This window comes from Dermacentor silvarum, chromosome 2 (assembly GCF_013339745.2).
Source record: "Dermacentor silvarum isolate Dsil-2018 chromosome 2, BIME_Dsil_1.4, whole genome shotgun sequence".
Classification (NCBI taxonomy): Eukaryota; Metazoa; Arthropoda; class Arachnida; order Ixodida; family Ixodidae; genus Dermacentor; species Dermacentor silvarum.
In genome coordinates, this window is record NC_051155.1 from 68,009,387 (window position 1) to 68,032,033 (window position 22,647).

Below are 22,647 nucleotides of genomic sequence, written 5' to 3' on the forward strand. Positions count from 1 at the left end.
ATGATCTAGCATGTGTTTTGTGCAGACATTACCCTATTTAAAATTGTTTAGGTGTAATGCTCCACACTTGCAATGCACTTGAGTGTGCAGTCTTCCAGCACACGTATGAAGTATTGCGTGCAAGCATAGCACCTTTCTTCTGTAACACTCTCATTTTGAAAATGGTTGGCATTCACATGTACCTGAAAACTTTTCACTTCAGCACTTGTGGTGCCTGCAAGCGTTGAGCCGCCCCCAGAAACTGCCGAGGACATATTTGAGGGCATATATGGTGATCCTCCGGAGCTGCCGCATTGTGGTGATGAAATCTAACCAACCGTCGTACAAGAACAGGCCGACTGTGCAGATGTCAGTGGAGCAGGCACGCCGCAGTCGGATCAGACACTCAGGAACCAGACATCCAGGTTCCAAGCTAGCAACAGTGAGTATTGTGCAGCATGCAACATGTATTGCTTTTTTAAGAGTGAACAAATTGAAGAAGACTATCAGTCAAAATAAATATTTTCATACCTTACAATGTGGAGTTTTTTACATCCGAATTCACAAGTAATTTTTACATTGCTGCTTTGTGAAATTGTAATGTGCTCTCACCACCTGAACAGAGGTATTCATTAATATATCAGGTGTAGGAGGGCTACTTGCTGCCATCACCTGATGCATGATGTGATAAGACAAACTCATGTACAGGCTATTGTGGTGGTTCGTGAGCCCAGGGACTCAGATTCAGGAAGGAGAGTCATAGACAGGACAAACATTTATCAACAACAGACGCAACAAGTACACTTACGATGAGCTACAAGACACTGAACTAATTCTATACGGTCCACGCAGTCCACGACTCACGCGCGTTGTCGCCGCGCGTGTCCTCACTGACGATACGATAAGTCTATGAGTATATTCGTAAAGAGAGAGAGAGAAACGTGGTGGGAAAGGCAGGGAGGTTAACCGGAAAAGATTCTGGTTTGCTACCCTGCACTGGGGGAAGGGGAAGGGGAAATGAAAGGCGGAAAGAATAGGGAAGAGAAAAAGCAGTCACAAAAAAAATTAAGGTATTAAAAAAAAAAGAAAAAGAAAAGGAGGAGGTTCGAAACGTCTGTGAGAACTATAGTCTGTCAGATAGTCCACTCGATCGCAAAAACTTCAAGAGTGCCTTGACTGACTTGTTGTGTGACGACTGTATAGGCCGGCGTTCCAGGACTGTCTGCTCCGAAAGCGGCCGGTCGTCAAGACGTGCCAGCGCGGTCGCGAATGACTGCCTATGTGCGCTGTATTGGGGACAGTGACAAAGTACGTGCTCGATTGTTTCCTCGTCGCCGCAGTGATCACACGCAGCACTATCCTCCCATCCGATGCGGAAAGCAAACGACTTTGTAAATGCGACACCAAGCCACAATCTGCAAAGTACTGTTGTTTCGGGTCGGGATAGTCCAGGTGGAGGTCGAAGTCGAAGACAGGGGTCCAGTCGATGCAGACGTGTGTGTTGCAAACTAGGTGTGTTCCACAACGATTGTGTGGCATCGTTGCAAGCACTCGAAGTTTCGCAGCTGCATCTGTTCGTGACAGCGGGATTGGTTCCTGTGCGCCGTCTTCGTGAGCAGATCGAGCAGCTTCATCAGCATATTCGTTGCCCATTACGCCACAGTGGCTAGGGAGCCACTGAAAGGTGACGTCGTGTCCTTGCTCGACGAGGCAATGAAGGAGCTCTCGGATTTCTAGGACTAGTTGTTCGTAGGGTCCACGGTGTAAGGCGGAAAGCAAGCAATGTAGCGCTGCCTTGGAGTCACTGAAAACACTCCATTTGTTAGGTGGTTCCTCACGAATTATGCGAAGTGCGCTACGAAGAGCAGCAAGCTCCGCGGCTGTCGATGTCGTCTGGTGTGATGTCTTGAATTTCAAGGTGGAGACTTTCGCAGGAAAAAACACTGATCCTGCAGAACCGTCCACGGTGGTTGAACCATCAGTGTATAGATGGGTATGATCACTGTATTTTTCGTAGAGCATGATCAGCGAAAGTTGCTTGAGAGCTGGTGATGAGAGTTCGGCTTTCGTTCGAATTCCAGGCACTGTCAGTCGAACTTGTGGCTGAGCCAAGCACCAAGGAGGAAACAAAACTCTCGTTGCAGCTGTGTAACCTGATGGAAGGTATGTACGATAAGGCAGTATTGTCTGACAAAAAGAGGCACGTGGTCGGTCTTCTGGCAGTGAGGCTAGATGGTGGGAAGGGGCGCGAGCAAGGTGCCTGACGTGTGCTCTGAGCGCTTCCATTAAAATGTGAATCTTGGCTGGGTAGTCATGTGCAATTGCAATGGTTTCTGATGTTGATGTACATCGTGGCAACCCTAGACAGACCCTAAGTGCCTGTGCCTGAGCACTTTCGATTGTACGAATGTTAGTTCTACAGGTATTGGTCAGCACTGCCAAGCTGTACCTCAGATACCCGAGAAACAGCGTCCTGTAGAGTTGCATCATCGCGTGTACTGAAGTACCCCAGGATTTTCCTCCAAGAAACTTGAAGAGATGAGAGATGGCTGTCAGGCGCTTCTTTAGGTTGGTGACATGGGGACTCCAACAAAGGTCACGATCGATGATTACCCCTAAGAACCTGTGCGTTCTGACGTAAGGGATATTTTGTCCATCGATGGTTATGGTGTATGGTGTCATTCGTTTCCGGCTAAATGCGATCAATGCGCATTTTTCTGGGGAAATCTTGAGGCCTTGTTCATTAAGGTACGTCGCTATCAACGCCGCAGATTTTTGGAGCCTAGCACGTACTTGTGGACGCGTCACGCCAGATGCCCAGACGCATATGTCATCCGCATATATTGACAACTTCACCGTATTTGGTAGGCATTCTACTAGGGCAATGAGCACAAGATTGAAGAGTGTTGGGCTCAACACACCACCCTGTGGTACTCCACGGTGTGTATAGTGTTGAGAAGTTGGGCCGTCTTCAGTATTCACAAATAGAGACCGCATATGTAAATAACTGCGTGTCCAACGATAAAGCCTACCACCGAGGCCAACCATTTCCAGAGCCTCTAATATAGCCTCATGAAGAACATTGTCATATGCTCCTTTGATGTCGAGGAACATAGCGACAGATAATCGCTTGCACGTCTTTTGATGTTGAACGTAAGTAACCAAATCGATGACGTTGTCAATGGAACATCGGTGACGTCGAAAGCCAGCCATTGCGTCTGGATAAACTTCATAGCGTTCCAGGTACCATTCAAGTCTGGCGAGGACCATTCGTTCCATCACCTTCCCAATGCAACTAGCCAGCGCGATTGGGCGGTAGGAAGTAATCTCTAGAGGAGACTTGCCAGGTTTGAGGAGTGGTACCAGGCGGCTGGTCTTCCATTCTTGAGGAACGTTTCCATTCTCCCAGGACTCATTGAAGACGTTCAGCAAGGCACTTCGCGCTAGTTCACCGAGGTGGCACAAGGTACAGTAAGAAATACCATCTGGTCCAGGGGACGACGACCGATTACATAGGGCAAGTGCCGCGTCGAGCTCTTGAGTGCTGAACGGCAGATCCATGCGTGAGTCCCGTGTGTCCGGAACGTAGTCAGAGGTAAGGGAACTTGATCCCACTGACTGGCCTGTAATCATGGCACAGAAATCTTCCGCTACGTCGAGGTCTTGTCGGCGTTGGAAAAGTGCTAGTGCCTTGAATGGAAAGCGTTGTTCCGGAACGGAACGTAGGCCTCTCACAGTTCTCCATATTTGAGACAGTGGCTTGCGGGGGTCAAGGGACTCACAATACTTTGTCCATCGCTCCGATTCCAGTTTATCCATGCGGCGTTGTATCTTCTTTTGAGTGCGCCGGGCTGTCCTTAGATCGTGAATGGACTTCGTGCGTCGGTATCTTCGTTCGGCGCGACGACGAATAGCCCGAAGTCGCTCCAACTCCAGGTCGAATTGCGAGTACTTCGATGAGCACATGAGCGTGCACATAGCGGTCTGCGCCGCTTCTTTAATAGCTTCCTGCAGTCCAGATAAAAGACCTTTCTGACAAGCGTCCTCCAGGTGGTTTTTAAACACAGTCCAATCAATTCTTCGTAGTGTGCTTGGCGGGTGAGTGTTAGACATGCCGTCAATCTTGAGGTAGGTGGGGATGTGATCGCTGCCATGTGTCTCAATGTCCAAAAACCACTTAACGCGCGTGGCAAAGCGGCGTGATACAAAGGTCAAGTCCAGGCAGCTGCTATACACTGTGCCGCGTAGAAACGTAGGACTTGCGTCATTGAGCAGCAAGAGGTCATGATTGGAGGAAAACGAAGCGAGACTTCGTCCGGTTGCGTTGACTTTTGAGCTTCCCCAAATGGTGTGATGGGCGTTAAAGTCCCCGGTGATAATCCAAGGACCAGGGGACGCTTTTATTATGTCTTCTAGTCTTTTGGTGTCAAACCGGCTTGATGGAGATAGGTACGCGCCTACAAGTGTAAAGGTGAGCTTTCTATTTTTGACGGTTAAGCAGACATACTGATTGTCGTCATGAGGTTGCACAGGCTGGATGACGTAAGTAAGCTCACGGCGAATAAAGACGACTACCTTGCTATTTCCGTTGTTATTTGAGGACGTAATTGACTCGTAGCCGGATAGTCTGATAGGGTGTGTTAAATTTGGTTCGCAGATAACGATTATTGGAAATCGGTTAATATGTACAAACTGGCGAAAATCAGCAATGCGAGATCTTAGACCTCTGGCGTTCCACTGAATAATCGATGCTTCTTTGACCTCCTTACGAAATGACTGGTGGTTGTCAGCCATGGTTCACTCGAGGGTTGCTAGGACTGGGCTCAGCGAGTCCAGCACTTGTAGTCCCCTCCGAGCGGATGGAGTTTCCATGCTGGTCAGCATTACTCTGATGACATCAATTATGGACCGCAACATCGGGATGATTTGGCGGTCTACTGTTGGCAGAACATCAACTGAAGGTTGCTTCGATGGAGGCTTCAAACGTGTAGTCTCCTTGGAGGGCTGAGCGCTCGGGAGCGCTGGCCAGTCTTCTACACGGGAAGGATTTTCCGTTGGAGGCCTCCTTGTGATCTCGGGTCTGCTTGTACTCGAAGCTGATCGCGTTGGCACAATCTGTGCATGAACTGCACCTTGAGTTGTACGTTTCCGTCGATGACGTCGACGTCGACGCCGGATCTTTTCAGAAGCTTCACTGTGAGAAGAGCTGTCCCTAACCATCTGTTTCAGGATAGCAAATTCTTTTTTGATCCGTGGGCAGTCTTTAGATGTGGCTTCATGAGAACCGTTACAGTTGCCACATCTAATGTTGGTTGCGCGGCAGACGTCTGCAGTGTGCGACTCCGCACATCGAGGGCACACTACAGATTTTGCACAGGCGCCCTCGACATGTCCAATCTTGAAGCATTTGTGACATTGAAGCGGCTTAGGGACAAACGGCCGAACAACATGTCGGAAGTGACCAACCTTGACATGCGAAGGGATAGAGTCGCCCTTGAAAACTATCTTCACGCAGCGGCTGTTTCCAAGGCGGCATACGTGCGTTATGACTACTCCTTCATACGCTGGTTTAATCAGAATGGGCAGGTCTGAGTTCGTAATTGCCAGGTCAATGTCGTAGATTACGCCGGCAGTGCAGGTTTCTTCCATTGGTATAACCGGTCTTACTTTGATGTTTCCCAATTCTGTTATCTGTCGGAGCTTATCCAGCGAATTTCCCCGGGTCGTGTCGACAGCCAAGACATTCTTGCGCGTGTTTATTCGGACCTCCTTAATTTCATTTGGTGCCATTCCCTCAAGGAAAACGGAGAGAGCTTGCCTGTTTAATCCTCGAAGGCTGATGGAATTATCCACAGGGATGAAAAGGATGGTGTGCGGCCAGCGCTCAGGTTTTGCATGCAGGGTTGATGTACTCCCGGGTGATGACGTCTTGATGAGTCTTCTTTTTGCCTTTCGGCTCCTCACCGATACAAAGCTGTCGTCCGATGAGTCGTCGCCTGTGACCGAGTAAATCTCAGTGTCTTCGCTGGTGCTAGACCAAGTACCTCGCTTCCTTGAGGAGCTTGTCAAAGTAGACCTCTGGCCCGGCGGGATTGCAGGATCCGCATCCATGACCACGAGAGCAGGAGCCTCAGTGGAGTCTTCACTGCTGGTGGACCGGTTGCCCCTTGTCAATGAAGAGCTCGCCGTGGTAGACTTCTGGCCACACAGGACTGCGGGAGGCTCCGCGTCCATAGCCGCAAGGCTGGACACATAAAGCGCCCCGGAAATCGTGGAAAAATGGACGAAATTCGTAAGATGTTCACTCACAGTACTTGATGATGATGTCGGAGACGTCGGCGCTTGCAAACTTGCAGTGCAGTTTGTACGAAAAAATCGATTTCTTCGTACAAACTGCGCTGCAAGTTTGCAAGCGCCGACGTCTCCGACATCATCATCAAGTACTGTGAGTGAACATCTTACGAAGATACTCATACATAGACTCATCGTATCGTCAGTGAGGACACACGCGCATTGACAACTCGCGTGAGTCATGGACTGCGTGGACCGTACAGAATTAGTTCAGTGTCTTGTAGCTCATCGTAAGTGTACTTGTTGCCGTCTGTTGATAAATGTTTGTCCTGTCTATGACTCTGCTTCCTGTATCTGAGTCCCTGGGCTCACGAACCACTACACTATAGAGTGAACTGTGTTAATTTATCATCTTGCCACATTTCAAAATGCTCAATGCAGAGAGGAAGAGGTCCCATGCTTCAGGTACCAACGCAGATCACGAGTTCCTGGAGAAGCGATGGAACCATGAAAGAGAACTCAATGCACAGGCAACACAGGTATAGCTGGAGAAGATAGCCTTAAAGAGAGAAAAACTAGAAGCGAAGAAAAGGCGCTCGAAAAGAAAATCTAAGCACCAACAAAACAAGTTGGAAAATGACTACACGCGGAAAGAGAAGGAGCTGGAGTTACGCGCTCATGAATTGAAAGCGCGAGAGCACCAGAGTGAAATGCTCAGCAACAACCAACAGGCTCTATTGCAAATTCTTGATGCAGTGGTGAACAAGTTGGCTAAATAATAAATAAAGTTATATGTGTGCACTGTTGCTTCAATGGAAATTAAAAATGTGTTGCATTCACTAGCATGCCCTGTACGACAGTTCCGCATTGCGCATTTACGTATGCGGTTGCTTGCACGTACTACTGCATAGTTGGCCTGAGGTAATACATAAGACATGGTGGTTACAGGTCAAAATATGAAGAGACCTGGTTGCCATACATGCACGCATGGCAATTGGTAAGTATGACGGCCACTCTGTACATTCGAGGTACAGCCTGAAGTAGAACCTTCTGGTTTTTCTTGAAATCTAAGAAAGCAAATTCAGAGATTATTTTACCAAAACCCCATTCTACAGATTGCCTAGCAACACTCATGGCAGCATTGAATTTCTCCTGCTGTACTGTCTTCGTTGACCCCCCCCCATATGGCGTCATCAGCAGCGGGCGTAGTGGATAAGCAGGGTCACCATACAGCACGAATTGTTGGTTGCCTTCATTCTGCTTTTCAAGCTTTTTGTAGAGTCCACTGTCGTGAAGGATCCCTGAAAAAGGTATACGAGCATTTAAGCAGAAATTAAGCTTGCGGAAATATTGAAGTGAACAAGTACATTGGGATGAGAGCAAACTAATGCACATGTGCCAGTTACAAATGCACGAGTGGGCCTGTACACATTACAATTAGTCTCAAGCTGGCAGGAAAACATTCAAGCGCTGTATGCTGGTGTCCGCAAACACCACATGGTGCATATTACCCGACGATCAAAACAAAAAGCATAGGTAAGATGCACCGCACATAGCATTCCTCTTTTTACAATGCTCATTACAAGAGCCACTTGGGGCCCCCGAATAGCTCAAACAGGTGATTGACATAACCTGTTGGTCAGTAGAAACACTAGCCAAGAATTCAGAAATTGTTCAACAAGTGATTGACATAACCTGCTGGTCAGTAGAAACACTAGCCAAGAATCCAGAAATTGTTCAAGCACAGATAGCATTCTATAGAATTTGTGGTCTAAATAAATTGCAATGCACAGCTTTAACTGTGATCATAATGTTTTTACTCTCTTGTTAACACATGCGTGGTGTGATATCGTGTGCATATATTCACTTTTTTCTAGAATACCATCCCTCCACAACGTACCAGCATCATGCTTGCTCCCAGGGTATGGGCCATCCAGCTCGCATATCAGACCATTTGGGCACATCAAGGATTGGTACTTTAGTGCATGTAGCCGCTTGTGCCCAGAAAAATGAGTACGCTGAACTTTTGACGGTCTGCAAATTGGCAGCACCGTGGCGTCAATGAAGGCCCAGCAATTCTTCAAAGGTGCACCATTCAGATATACTGCCTGTAAACAGAAGATAAATACATTGAGATACTGACAAGTACAATAATATGGTTGCGATAGCTAAGAAATAGGTGAGAAATTTCTCGGCAGCATGACTGAGCCACACGTTGGCAGAAATAAAAAAAAATAAAAAACGTATAACACTTACCTCGCTCATGGCTTTTAAGTCCTCAGTGGTCAACCACTTGTGAACGGTGAGGTCGTCTAGCAGAAATCCAAACTTGCGTTCAATGTGCCACATAACTTTGTTTGTCACACTTGAAATCACAGAATAGTGCCTGGCGAAATACTCCTGCAGATCACATAAGCGGTTCGGGTACGCAAGCCTTCGCAGACACATGCACAGCGCTTCGTAGCCAGTGATGCGCACTCCCTGAGCACTCGACAAGTACTGCGGTAACTCAGGAGCCATGAGAAGAAGTGGAAAATCTGCCTTCTCGAAACGAAATTGCCGGCGAAACACGCGATCTGGAATAGCTTCGATGTTGAGCAAGCCTCCTCTTGAGGACACGTACAACTTGCGCTGCCGCTTTGGTTCCCGAAGCATAAGCGCTTCGATCTCATCCCAGCCTAAAAAGGACAGGTAATAGATGTCTTGAAGAATACTCGATCGCGGCATGTCGAAAAAAGCGATGTGTTTCGGGTATTCAGACACAACACTGAACCAAAAGCGGCACGGAAGACAGCAACGTTGACTTTGGATCAGTTCGACTTTGTGGCGCACTTGTGGATTCTACAGTGAATTTACTGTTTTTATGTCTAGATGGCGCCGTATGTGCTTGCGGTAGCGTTAGCGCGAATGCATTCCGCTGCACTAAAAGACGACCACTTGGCATGCAGCCCGTTCCGTTTTAGCGTTAGCGTTGCGACGTATGCTAACGCTAACGTAAGCGTTTTCCGCTATACTAAAACTCTCTACTGTCTCGTTTCATCTTTTTTCGAGAGTGTTCTTACCCATTACTTCAGGCGTTCATGCAAGTTAATCGAGTCAGCGTTTTACCAAATTTTGTAATTTCGGTACATTTTGTTTGAGATGCATATTTGCAGGGATTCATCCGTGAAGTGTGCCTCTCAGTGCGTTTTGTTGCAGTGAGGTTCTCAAATGAGTACTTATTCTCTGTCTCAAGGAAAAATATGTATAAATATCTAATTGATATGCTTTTAAAACTCCGTTATACTGATCGCTGTACATCGGCTTACCTGGAGAAGACGTCCTTGAGCGAGTCTGTAAAATGCCTATTCCTCCACACACCAAAGCATTCTTCTTCAATGTGCACACTGAAACGTTTACTGGTAAAACCTGGTTAAATAGGAAAGGCATCTTGGTATCGTCGATTAACTGTCGTCTTTGTAATGTACCGGAAACTATAGAACACTGCTTTATTGATGGCAAGTACACCATACTGTTTTGGGACGTTCTCCAAAAGAGTTTGAAAAAGGAGCTTGATATAAATGCTTATACGATACGATATCTGATACCACCTAAATGTGAAGATGTGCCTTTTCACATGCTCCTAATTATGGCGTTGCACCGTTTATGGAAAACTCGCATGCTAGACCAGGATGCAGAACCAATTGTATCTTCGAAGTCACGTTTCATTCGGATGATTTCACAACTGAAAGACATATGATCAGAGAGACTCCCAACCAGACTGGTATCCATTGTTGATGAAGTGTATCCTTTTGCCTCCCTTTTAGAGACCTCTTACTGTAATAATTGTACTGTGAAGTGTTTGTTTTGTGCTTGTAGACGCGGCTAAGACTGTTTTGGCCGCTATGAAAATATCTTACGCATCCACGTTTTATATTCGTAATAAACACAAAAAAAAAGCCCGGCTAGCTCAGTCGGTAGAGCATGAGACTCTTAATCTCAGGGTCGTGGGTTCGAGCCCCACGATGGGCGGATTGTTTTGCAACCTCGTAATCGTCTTCCAGTCATAACGGTTGCATTGGATGAAACGATTATTTTGTATTTTAGTTCCGCGAAAAGAAAAAAAACACGTTTTTCCGTGGGGCAGCTAGAGTGATCATAAAAATGTACGATCGGAGGGAGCGCGAGCCCATCTAGCTCAGAGTTTTTTTTTTTTCAGCCTCCGGCCACCGAGCGTGACGGACGTGTGATGACGGGCTCCGTAGGAGCAGCTTCAGCGGCCATGTCTGGTCGCTGTAACAGGGCTACTGAAGAGAACACATACCCGGTTGTTTTGCCAGGACTGCCTACAGGGCGTTTTGTTGTAAATACTGTTTTTATTGCGATAGCAATTATATGGACACTTCCACCGGATTTCTGCCGTCGTCGTCGCCGTCGCCGTCGTCGTCGCCGTCGCCCTGAGGTTCCCTATAGATAAAATCTTCGCCGCGCGCCGTATGCCCGAGCGGAAGCGTGCGGGGACGCGCGCTATCACGGAGAGCGAACGCACTCAATCTCCCACGCGCAAGCAAGGAAGCGGGAAGCGAGCGCCGGAGGGAGCAGGGGGGGGGGGGCGCATTTCTCTGCCAACAACCGCGCTCGTCACTCGTCGCTCGCGCGCACCGTCTCTTATCTCCACACGGCTCTGACCCGTACATTCGCCACTCAGTTTCCGTTGAAGCGATAGACGCACGTAGCTTTGCCCGCAGCGGCGTATGCTTGCTGCCGGTGTTTTGACAATCGTTGTCTGCAGTCATTCAGTGTGATCTATTCGTGTTTGTTTGTGCGCGCTCACACCACGCTTGTTCATTCAGTTAGTAATAGTCGGGCCACATTTTCCAACGCACGCTACACATGCAATGCTGCCCGGATCGGCAGTGCAGCGCTACCGGTGTGTCCCTTCGCACGCGCTGCCCACGGGAAGCGCTTCTCATCAACACCACTGTTTCACACGCGCCTTCTCGTGGTCATCCAGTCTCTCTTCATGTCGGTCTACTTACGCCGCAGCACACCTGCTTACTTAAAGCTCATGTTTACTACAATTCATATTGCTACCAAAGCCGCTCACCTTACTTCGTATGACATTGCTGTGTTGCTATCGCATTCATTGCTTCGCCCTTAAGGCGAAACTGTGACATTTTTTTGCACGCCGATATCAGGGCCCGCCCGTATCGGGTCGAGGATTTCCGGGACACGTTAGCCCAGCATGAGCTGCTCGCCGATGTTATCGCCCTGGGGGCGTATCGGATGAGCCACGTCTGGGCCGTTACTCTCAAGTATTCTGAAGCAGTAACGAAGATTGTCAGCGTCGGTGAGCTGCTGGTGAAAGGAAACCGCTGCCTAGCGATTAATGCGGCGAACCAGGACGTACGACTCAAGCTTCACTGGCTGCTGCACAACGTGCCGGACGAAGACGTACGCGCCGCCTTTGCGCCATACGGAAAAGTCACCGAAGTTTCCCGGGAGCGTTGGCGTGTGCGGGGTATGTCAGAGAAGGGCTCTACAACGAGGCTCGTAACACTGAAATTGAAAGCTGGCGTGAAACTCGACGACTTGCCGCACCAGCTCAACGTTAGCGGTGAGTTGGCGCTTGTCGTCGTACCAGGTAGGCCTCCGTTATGCCTTCGCTGTCGGAATACAGGCCACATCTGTAAAGATTGTTGGGTCCCACGTTGCGGAGCCTGCCGACGGTTCGGCCACGAAGACGACCAATGTACCCGCACTTATGCGAGCATCGCTGGCCCCGGGACTAGTGAAGACTCGTCTGAGCTGCTAATGGACGAGGTGGACGCGGAGGATGCGGCCCGTGAAACGGGGCAACCAGCGACTCGGGATGGGCCTACGTTGACGCCGCTGACGAAGCATAGTGGGACGACGTCCAATGCAGTAGCGGCGGCCATAGAAGTGCAACGTGAGGTTCAGCCGGAATCCGAAGGCAAGCTAGAGGATACGACGACAGTTTCAGCCAAAACTCCCGACAACGTGGAGCCTAGGAACCCTGAGACCATGGATTTCAGCCAGGAGGCTGCCGCCCTGACAGCTGGGAAGCGCTCCCACGAGGAGTTCATCGGTAAAAAGCCAGAGCCAGGTGGTGGGCGCTCTACTTTAAAACCGCGGCCCAACTTAGCGGCCGAGACACGGCAGGCGGACAAACCGCCTCTGTAGTCTTGCAATGTGTTCCTGTGCGGGTGTGAGTGGGTGCGTGTGTGGTTCTTCCCCGGTTGTGGCAGCAAGTGTATCCACTAGGCAGTGTGCACGGGTTTGAAACTGCCGGCGAAGGAATGGCTGCCGGTTTTCCCGACGCCTGCACACGGACCCGAGGAAGGGCGACGCCGTACAGTGCTCCCGGCAGGACCAAGTATGGTGCTCAAAGTATGTCACAGGTCTCTTTTCCTAATGCATGGCGACGAAACTGGACGTAGCATTACGCATAGCGACTCTGAATGTCAGGGGCCTTGGTTCACGAAGGCTCCAATGTCAACTTAATCGTCTTCTCGCTGTCAACGCGCTGGACATCGTAGCCGTCCAAGAGACGAATATAGCCAGCGAAGAATTTACTGAGCGTATGGTGTCCACCTTTCGTGCACACTTCAATGTCTGTGTTTGCCATTCTGCTGAAACATCGGGTGGGTGCGTCCTGTTTCTCCGCAATCGTTTAGGCATTATCGTGGAGTCAATTTTTTCTTGCCCAAGTGGTCGCCTTCTCGTAGTAGACTTTTCCTTTTCGAAGTTATGTTGGTGCATTATATGCGTGTATTCACCAAATGTTGACTCTGAACGCCGCGATTTTTTTAACCGTCTAGAGTCCTACAATGTGCGTGACAAACTGCTGTTGCACGTGGGCGATTTCAACTATGTGTGTGCCGCTGCCGATCGAGTGAAGGGTACGCCTATGCGTGATAGGAGCGCACAATTGTTAAACGGTCTGGTTCATGACAATAGCTTAGAGGATATTGGCAGCATATTCACCTACGGGAACAGACCGCAATACACGCACTTTCAACGAGATAGCCATGCCAGACTGGATAGGATTTACGCATCCGTTGAGCTTGTACCCCTTTGCACAGATTACAAAGTTGAACCTGTGGCTTTTAGCGATCATTGCCTGGTGATCGCAAGTTTTGGTGAGAAAGAAAGGAGTACGCGCTTCAACTGGAATCTCTGGAAATTCAACGCTAAACTTTTGGAGGACGAGGGATTTGCAAAGGGCATTGCAGATGAGATGCAGAAGCTGCTCGAGGAGCGGCCCAGTATTTTTACCGTTCAGTGGGAAGACTTCAAGGAGTGGCTAAAAAGTAAAGCCATAGAAAAGAGCTGCTCCAACCGACACGAAGAAAAGCAAGAGGAAAAAAGTTGTCGCAGTTTCACCTGAAAGGCGAAGCATCAATTGCGATAGCAAATTTGTAGAGAACTATACGGAGTAATGATAGTAGCTTTATCAGCTGTATAAACTTGGACATGTAGCAGCACCGGCAACACGCAGAACTGTTGTCGACGCCGTCGGCGTTTTGCCTGCGTTCGCTCAAAATGCGTGCAGCGTTGGTGACTGTTGCCGGAGCCTCTGATATAAATAGGCACTTGGTGCCGCAGCTAAACGTCGCCTCCCTTCCCTCCCCCTCCCCCACAGCCTTTCGCGCGTCGGAAGAAGGCGCGTTTGCTCTACATATATGGTGATTGTAAAGAAGGAAAGAGACGCCTACTTCTGCAGCCCTTAAGCAGCACGGCGCAGAACGCGCGTTTGTTCTCCGCCGTGCGTTCACTCGCACATACAGCGTTCGGCACGCGGCGACGATTTCATCTCCATTGACGTCATACGGAACCTCACGGCGACGCCGACGGCAAAAATCTGCTTTTGAGTGTCCATATAATTGCTATCGCAATAAAAGCAGCGCGCGAGCAACTGCAGTTCTTAATAAGCATGGAGAGTACCGAGCCTGGGAAGTATGCGAAAGATATAAGGGATGTGAAAAGCCAGCTTGAAAGAATAGACACTGCAAGGTATAAATCAGCAGTTATACGCGCAAGAGCACAAAAACTGTGGACCGGTGAGACACCAACGAAGCGAGCTTTAACAGATGAAAAACAATACGCTTGCCAAAAACAAATCAGGCAGATAAGAAATGGTGATGAAACTTCAAGCGATGCTAATGTAATCCAGCAGGTATTTAAAGAGTACTTCCGCAACCTTCTTGGCCAAGCGAGAGAGATGGGTGATGCTTTCTGTTGTGATTTTTCGTCTCTCCTGCCAAGACTAGAGGACGATGTAAAGGAGCGTCTGAAAACGCTCCTTTACAGGAGCGTTTTCCCTGCCCATAACTGAAAACGCAATTCAAGCTGCAATAGAAGACCTACGGACTGGTAAAACTCCAGGAACTGATGGGCTTGGTGCCGAGTTTTACAGGACATTTAAGCCCATAGTCGCTCAGTTACTGTTACGAGTATTGACTGAGGCGTATGAGCGAAAGCAAGTACCACTGTCATTCACCACATCGCACACAGGGGCGGATCCAGGTTTTTTCTGAGGGGGGGGGGGTCAGCTTCTGTCAATGATGATGATGATAGTAGCCTTTCTTATTTACCGAAATTTACCGTTTTTCCTCACGATAAACCCGCGTTTTATACACCTGTAGCCCTCCGTGGTGGCTCAGTCAGCCCAGGCGTTGAGCACGAGATCGCGGGATCAAATCCCGGCCGCGGCGGCCGCATTTCGATGGAGGCGAAATGCAAAAACGCCCGTGTTCTTGCGTTGTAGTGCAGGTTAAAGAACCCCAGGTGTTCAAAATTAATCCGGAGCCTTCCACTACGGCGTGCCTCATAATCAGAACTGGTTTTGGCACGTAAAACCCCAGAAAGAGGAAGAAGATCTGTAGCGAAGCTAGGTATCGGTTTCTCCGAGCTTATAGGAAAAGGACGTTACCCAATACAGCCACGTGCTTGGCGGTTGCGCCTGATAATACAGGGTGCTTAAAACTAAGTTTTATGGTTTTCTTAAAGTTAGGCACTGGGAGGCACGCGAAGACCTGCTGTGCAAATAAGTTATGTGGCTAGGGGGCACAAAGTGAGATGATAATTATCGCTGTGAGCAGCCCAATTAAATAAAATTGAACAATCATTTTTTTGTTGACTACAGTAAGTGGGTATAAGTTTGTATTGAAAACTTAGAGACAGTCGAGTATACACAGTATCAGTTGGAAGAATTATTCTAGCGTGTCCGTGCTCCGAGATATGACTCCAAATTTCAATTGTCGTACTGCGCAGAATAATCGAGAATAAAGACGCGACAATTCTCATGAATTCCCGTGAATGATTATGAAGCTCAGTGACCACTTCTGTGGAGGGATGGCGGTGCCATCTTCTCTCTTGAGTCGTGGTGGTGTGTTGACTAGAGGAACGTTCTTGAATACGGGCGTAACGCTCCGCTCCAACGCAGCAACCACTACGCTAGTTGTTTACGATATGCGAATCACCGCGTATGAAGACTCACGACGCCACCTACAAGAATAACGATGTGGCGTAGTAGGCGAGAGCGCGAGCCAGCGTCTTCATGTTTTGTTTCCCACGCGACGTCATCCTTTTACACAAGGCGCGCATCTGCTCCCGTTTCTCTAACCACGCGACGCCATCCTAGGCCCGCGCGCTGGCGTTGGCCGCTGACGTCACGCTCCCCCACTTCGCAGCCGCGGCTCGAGGCTTCGCCCCGCTCCGCGAGAACGCCCACTCAGATAAACGGATCCGGTGGGCTTGAGCCTCCTATGCTGGTACGACAATAAAACTGCAGGTACGACAATAAAACTGCGAAGTTACACTGAAAAACTTGTAGCGTACGAACGGTACTGTGTCGTACTGGATATTGTCAACGTGTAACTGTGATCGCAATGAGTGCTACAGTTAAAAAAAGTTGCCTATGCGTAGTTCTTAGTTTAGCTGTTAGTTGTTATTATTTATATATGAACACTTCAGCAAGAGATCTCTTTCATAAGCAGGTTGGTCGCGGAACCGATGACAGCCAATGAGGCAACCGTTGACACCCCAAGGGGAAACTAAGTTAATCAGGCGCGAAGGCGCTCGAGCGGACCTCGGCGTGTTTGGCAAAAGGGACGTCCCCTTGTTCATTCAACGCCACCGACGGGACGAGTAAGGCACGGCAGGCGCCAGGAGGTCCAAGGTGCTCATGAGAAAAAATAACTACGGCAACTTCGCGACACCACACTCCTACGGAATAGAACTAAGCTTGTGAGCGAGCTATAGCTTTACTTCTACATGGCTGATACCACGGGTACTCGCGAAAAATACTTTTGAAGAATGCTGGTGGCCATATTTTTTTGCGACAGGACCATCCCCCTGTCAGCGAGGGGGCGATGCAGAAATCTGAGGGGGGGGGGGTCAGGACATCCGGACATCCCCCCTGGATCCGCGCCTGATCGCACATACAGTTAATCCCAAAATCAGATGACCCAGAGAAGCGTTTGTTGGTGGGGTCCTATCGCCCGATCAGCCTCACCAACGTTCATTACAAAATATACATGAAAGTCCTAGCGAAGAGATTACAGGGCGTGATAACGAAATTGGTTGGACCGCATCAGACTTGTGGAATCAAGGGACGTAACATTGCCACGAATGTATATGTCGCACGTACGGTATTGGAATGCTGTGATGCGCTGGGGGATCGGATTGCAATGATGCAACTAGATCTGGCAAAAGCCTTCGATCGCGTCTCACATATTATCTTTTGCATACTAGAGCACGCTAATGTAGGACGTGTGATCAAAGAAGGTGTCAGAATGGCGTATGCAAACTGCACCACGCGCATTATTGTAAATGGTGACCTTTCAGAGAAGCTGGTAGTGCGTTCGTCAGTAAGGCAGGGATGCCTACTGTCGCCCCTTCTGTTTGCGGCATACCTAGAGCCACTCTGTTTGGCTGTAATCAAAAGTGAACGCATCTCAGGCTTTCGTTTAGAATCAGCGCATGTCAAAATTCTCGCTTATGCGGACGACATTGCAGTATTCTGTTCGAACAGAGACAGTATTACTGAAGTGATCAGCACGGTTGATGAATTTTGCAAGCAAACGGGGTGTCTGATAAACTGGTATAAGAGCTCTGGTTTTTGGCATGGTGACTGGGAAACGATGCCCGATCATTTCGCGCGACTGCGATGGTCTTGTCTGCTCGGTGTCCCTCTTCAGTTTTATCGAGAACCAAGTGAATGTTGGAATGAGCAAGTGTCAAGGGCGAGGGAGAAAGCAGATGCATGGCAGGGGAGGCAGTTATCAATGTTTTCGCGCGTCTGCAACCTTTTCCTTGTATCCAAGATATGGTACATTATGAACGTTTTGTGTGCAACACGGACCAGTATTCAAAAGATGCACCGCGTTTTTGCAGTTTTTATTTGGGCGTCTATAACTTGGGAAAGAACCAGTCATACCAACTTGTTTCTTTCAGTTAAGGCAGGAGGGCTTGAACTTGTGCACTTATTTCTGCGTCAAGTTGTGTCGCGTTTTATATTCGTCCGTGATCAAAGGGATACTTTTCTGAGGACTGCTATCCAAGTGAGGTTGCAGAGACATCTCCCAGAAATCGTTGTTTCATCGTGTGAGAGTATGTATGGGGCTATCAGTGGGTACATGCGAGAGGTTGTACTTTCTTTCCGGCTATTGCATGTGCGTTTTTCTATTGAGTACTTGTGCAATGTTTCGAAACAAAATCTGTATAAGAATCTTGTGGACACAATGTTGCCGATTCCTATTTATCGTTTACCTCTCCGTGGAGGCCCAGGGCAAGATGTTCTGAAGCGAGTTAAGAGAATGCCGCTTAACGCATCCGTGAAATCCTTTTTCTTTAAGTTACACTCTAACACACTTCCTGTTAAGACGTGGCTGCATGAAAAGGGGATTTTCGTCCCATGGACGACTAACGGCCTGTTATGCAAAAAGCCTGAGACAGTAGAGCATGTGCTCCTTGACTGCTGCGACCCAATTTTTCATTGGGATGTCCTCCAACGAACAGTCAAAAAATATTTTCCCCTGGATCCATATGGCATCAGGTTCTTGCCCATCGCAAATGAAGCGGAAGTACCATTTGACCTAATAATGCTTTTGGGCCTCCACAGTCTGTGTAAGACGCGAATGCAAGTGCGGCATGCAGATGTTAACGTCCGTTCGACGCGAGAAAACTTTATTGAAAGTGTTGTTGCCCTTAGGGAAGTGTATCGGGCACAAGCTGAACCGCCCGAATGGATTTCTGTACTCGATGACTTGGCTGTCATGAAAAGATTTTAATCAATCCTACGTCAGCCAAAGTAGGCTGATGTTTTTATCATTTGTATTTTGTTGTTTTGCTTGTCACAATCGGCAATAAGAAAAAGAAAAAAAAAGCCCGGCTAGCTCAGTCGGTAGAGTATGAGACTCTTAATCTCAGGGTCGTGGGTTCGAGCCCCACGTTGGGCGGATTGTTTTGCAACCTCGTAATCGTCCTCCAGTCATAAGGGTTAAATTGTATGAAACGATTGTTTTGTATTTTAGCTCAGCGAAAAGAAAAAAACATCGTTTTACCGTCACGCACCTATAGTAATCATAAAAATGTATGCACGATCGGAGGGAGCGCGAGCCCGGATAGCTCAGCGGATGCCATTTCCGGCTTTCGAGCTATACGGTCACGGAATGTCACGCTCCGTCGGAGCGGTATCATCGGCCCCAGTGGGTTGCGGGAACAGGTTTTTAGGTGCGAAGCTCCTTATAGCGGCACCCATTCGTCCCCGTCGTCGTCGTAGTAGTAGTAGTGTGTAACCAGTCTGAGAAAAAAAATTCCGAAGTTGTGTCCGTAGCGCGGTATCGAGCCAGGGACCCCTCGCTTCCGAGCGCGCGGCGTTAGCCCACTACGCCACGAAGCGGACATGGACACACGCACCACGATGGCAATAAATACCCAACATTAACGAAAGGCCCGTTTCTAGCGCGTTTCTAACGCGTTTTTGCTAGCGCGTTACGGCCCGTGTAAGAAGCTGGTGTAAGACGCTGTGGCCTCTCCGCCTTACCTTCAACGCGTTTCGGCAGTCATGTGATGGCGTCGGCAAACGCGGTGCACGTTCCGGCATGTGTAAATGGCTGCGTAAGACGCTGTGGCCGCTCCCCCTTACTAGAGAGTACTGCACGTTTCTAACGCGTTTGTGCTAGCGTCCCTTTAAGCGGGAGATCCGATGATTCCCTCCGGAGCTTCGCCCACTCATCATCATTCACCCCGTGGATATGCTGTGAATTTTTTTGCTGCTTATGAAGATTACCAAGTTATTCTGCCGAACTTGCCAACAGGAAAAATTGTGCTAAACACAGTGTTTATGCATGCTGACGTTACTGCTAGACCCTACAGAGTGGAAGACTTCAGGGACACATTGCTCCACCTTGGTGTGCTGGCCGACGTTATCACGTTAGGGGCGTACCAGATGAACCACGTCTGGGCTATCACCCTCAAGGACGCTGCCGCTGCGGAGAAACTACTTGCTGCGAAGGACGTGAAGGTTAAAGAACACAAGTGCCTGATAGTCGACCCTAATGACCGAAGTATTCGCTTCAAGATTCACTGGCTGCTCCACGGTGTTGCTGACGAAGATGTGCGTGCCGCGCTATCGCCGTACGGGAAGGTGGTCGACGTGTCAAGGGAAAATTGGCGTGCGCAAGGCGTTCTCGACACGACCCGTACGGTTACCTTGAAGTTGGGGCCGGGTTTCAAGATCGACGACATATACCGCACCAAATCAAGGTGGCCGGTGAACCTGCGCTAATTGTTGTACCAGGCAGGGCCCCACTTTGCCTCCGTTGCAAATCTAGTGGGCATATCCGCAGAGTCTGCCAGGTGCCACGTTGTGCGCTTTGCCGACGTTACGTCCATGAGGACTCCCAATGTGCGAAAAGCTACGGAAGTGCTGCAGAATCCTTGAGGAGTGATGACACGTCAGAGCACCTCATGGACGAAGCTGATGCCGAAGAAACGGCGGGAGGAGCGGGAGGTCAAACCTCAAGCGTCGAGGCGTCTTCTGGGCCGACCATGGTAAACGGGGCAGACAACAGCAAGCCTTCCGAGTTCCCACCCCTCTCCCAAGGTGCGGATGTGAAAGCTGAGCCTAACAAGAACACCGAGGACGCTACCGAAGACGCCGAGGCTGGACAAGTCCGCATGTATGGACGTCTCGGAAGCACCAAGCGCTGGTGTGGGAGCAAAGCGGGCTCACGAGGATACCAACGAGACAACGGCGAACACCGACGGCGAAGGACAACCACCAACCAAGGCGGCTATCGTTCGGCGGCCCACACTGAGACCTCGACCGAACGTGGCCACCGGTAAAAGTGTGGCGGCCACGCCGCCTATAGCGCCAACGTAGCGTAAGATCTGCCATGGCACGACGCCCTGGCATGCGGCTTTTTGCTGAGAGAACCACCACGATTCCCAGCCTTTCTTCATAATCACTATGGCTTCTATTCCTAAATCGCAACGTATCACGACGATTAACGCCCGAGGGCTTGCGTCTAAACGAAAACAGAGTCAGCTGTACGGATTGGTGACCGAGTTTGACCTCGACATTGTGGCGATACAGGAAACTAAAGTTGATGGTGAAGTAGAGACTGGCAACATGGTTCGACGTTTTACGTTGTCTTATGACGCTGTGGTTAGCCATGCTTTAGGGACGTCAGCAGGTTGTTGCCTTCATTTTCCGCCAGAGCTTGGGCTTATCAATACAAGAGACATTAAGTTGTGACTCAGGGAGGCTCATCATCTGCGATTTTCTTTTTGCCGCTAAGGAGTGGCGTATGATTTGTGTGTATGCACCTAACAATGCGAAAGAGAGGCGCACCTTTTTCGAGCGTGTTAGTCAATACTGTGACTGCCAGAAACTTGTCATTATTGCCGGTGATTTCGACTGTATGCTTTCTGCGGCAGATAAAACTAGCAGACGAGATTTTGATGACATAAGTACCGTTATTCTTAGAGAAATTGTCAATGACGTTGGTATGGAAGATGTAGGGCAATGTTTGGAAGGTACGCGAACTGTGCAATTTACTCATTTTCAAGAATCAAGTCATGCCCGATTGGATAGAATATATGCGTCTTTGGATATTATAGCTTTGTGTCAACAGTATCATGTTACGCCAGTCTCCTTTAGTGATCACTGCTTAGTTTATTTTACTATAGCAAGTCGAGAAGACTCAAGGAATAATTTTAATTGGCAGTTATGGAAACTGAATTGTAAGCTGCTGAATGACGATGTTTTTGTGAAGCAAGTAACTGATTTATTTAAAAAACTAAAGGAAAACAAGAAAATACCTTGGGGAGAAAGATGGAAATTATTAAAGAATCAGGTTAAAATAAATGCACTGGAACGTTCAAGTGCAGTAGCTAGAGAAGCAAGATTTCAAGAAAAAAACACTACGCACGAACCTTCAACTGCTACTTAATCAAGAATCGCTCAGACCGGGTGAATTTATGGACGATATACGAGCGGTGAAGCGCAAGCTGGAGCTTATCGATACCGAACGATACCGTGGTGCCTTAATACGCGCAAGAGCTGAAAGGCTGATAAGCGGAGAATCGCCGACGAAAAGAACGTTGGGGGTGGAAACGTGGCATGCGTGAAGGCAGTAAATAGTAGAAATTGAACGTGCAGGTGTGATCACTAAGGATACTGAGGAAATTGTTAGAACGTTTTCAGAGTACTATCGTGCGTTGTTTGCTCGCAGCGTAGTTGATATCGACCGCTTCAAACGTGAGTTTGTTTCCTTGATGACACGGTTGGACGATGTGACAAGAGAAGCTTTAGAGCAGCCCATCACAAATGAAGAGGTGGATTTTGCGATAGAAAACATGAACTTAGGGAAATCGCCGGGCTGATACGGCCTTGGTGCAGCGTTTTATAAAACACTTAAGGGAACAATCTCTCCAATTTTAACGCGTATTTATAACGAAGCTTACGAGCTTAAGTCGCTACCTCCATCTTTTGTTACTCCGCATACGATTCTTATACCTATATCTGATGATACAGTAAAATTACGAAATGTAACTGCCTATCGACCCATAAGCTTGACAAACTGTGATTATATAATCTTCATGAAAGTGTTAACTAAGAGATTACAAACTGTTATCTAGGAAATTGTAGGCAAGCATCAGACATGCGGCATTAAAGGGCGCTCCATCACTACGAACACTCATGTCGCACGTTCTATTCTGGAATGTTGTGATGTTACGGGTGCTGGAGTAGCCATGCTACAGATAGACTTCGAGAAGGCGTTTGATAGCGTTCCCATGACGCTCTCTTGTGTGTACTAGACCATGTGAATGTAGGCCACGTTATTAGAGGAGGCGTCGCGATGG

The 22,647-nt window shown here is 48.6% G+C and overlaps 2 non-coding genes across 2 annotated transcripts; both read left to right on the forward strand.

Annotated features, from left to right (window-relative positions):
* The first annotated feature begins 10,208 nt into the window (after nucleotides 1-10,208).
* Trnak-cuu (transfer RNA lysine (anticodon CUU)) lies at nucleotides 10,209-10,281 on the forward strand. Its single transcript has one exon. It is a non-coding gene; the product is annotated as a tRNA-Lys (tRNA).
* Nucleotides 10,282-18,661: 8,380 nt separating this feature from the next.
* On the forward strand, nucleotides 18,662-18,734 carry Trnak-cuu (transfer RNA lysine (anticodon CUU)). The gene has a single exon. It is a non-coding gene; the product is annotated as a tRNA-Lys (tRNA).
* The last annotated feature ends 3,913 nt before the right edge of the window (nucleotides 18,735-22,647 follow it).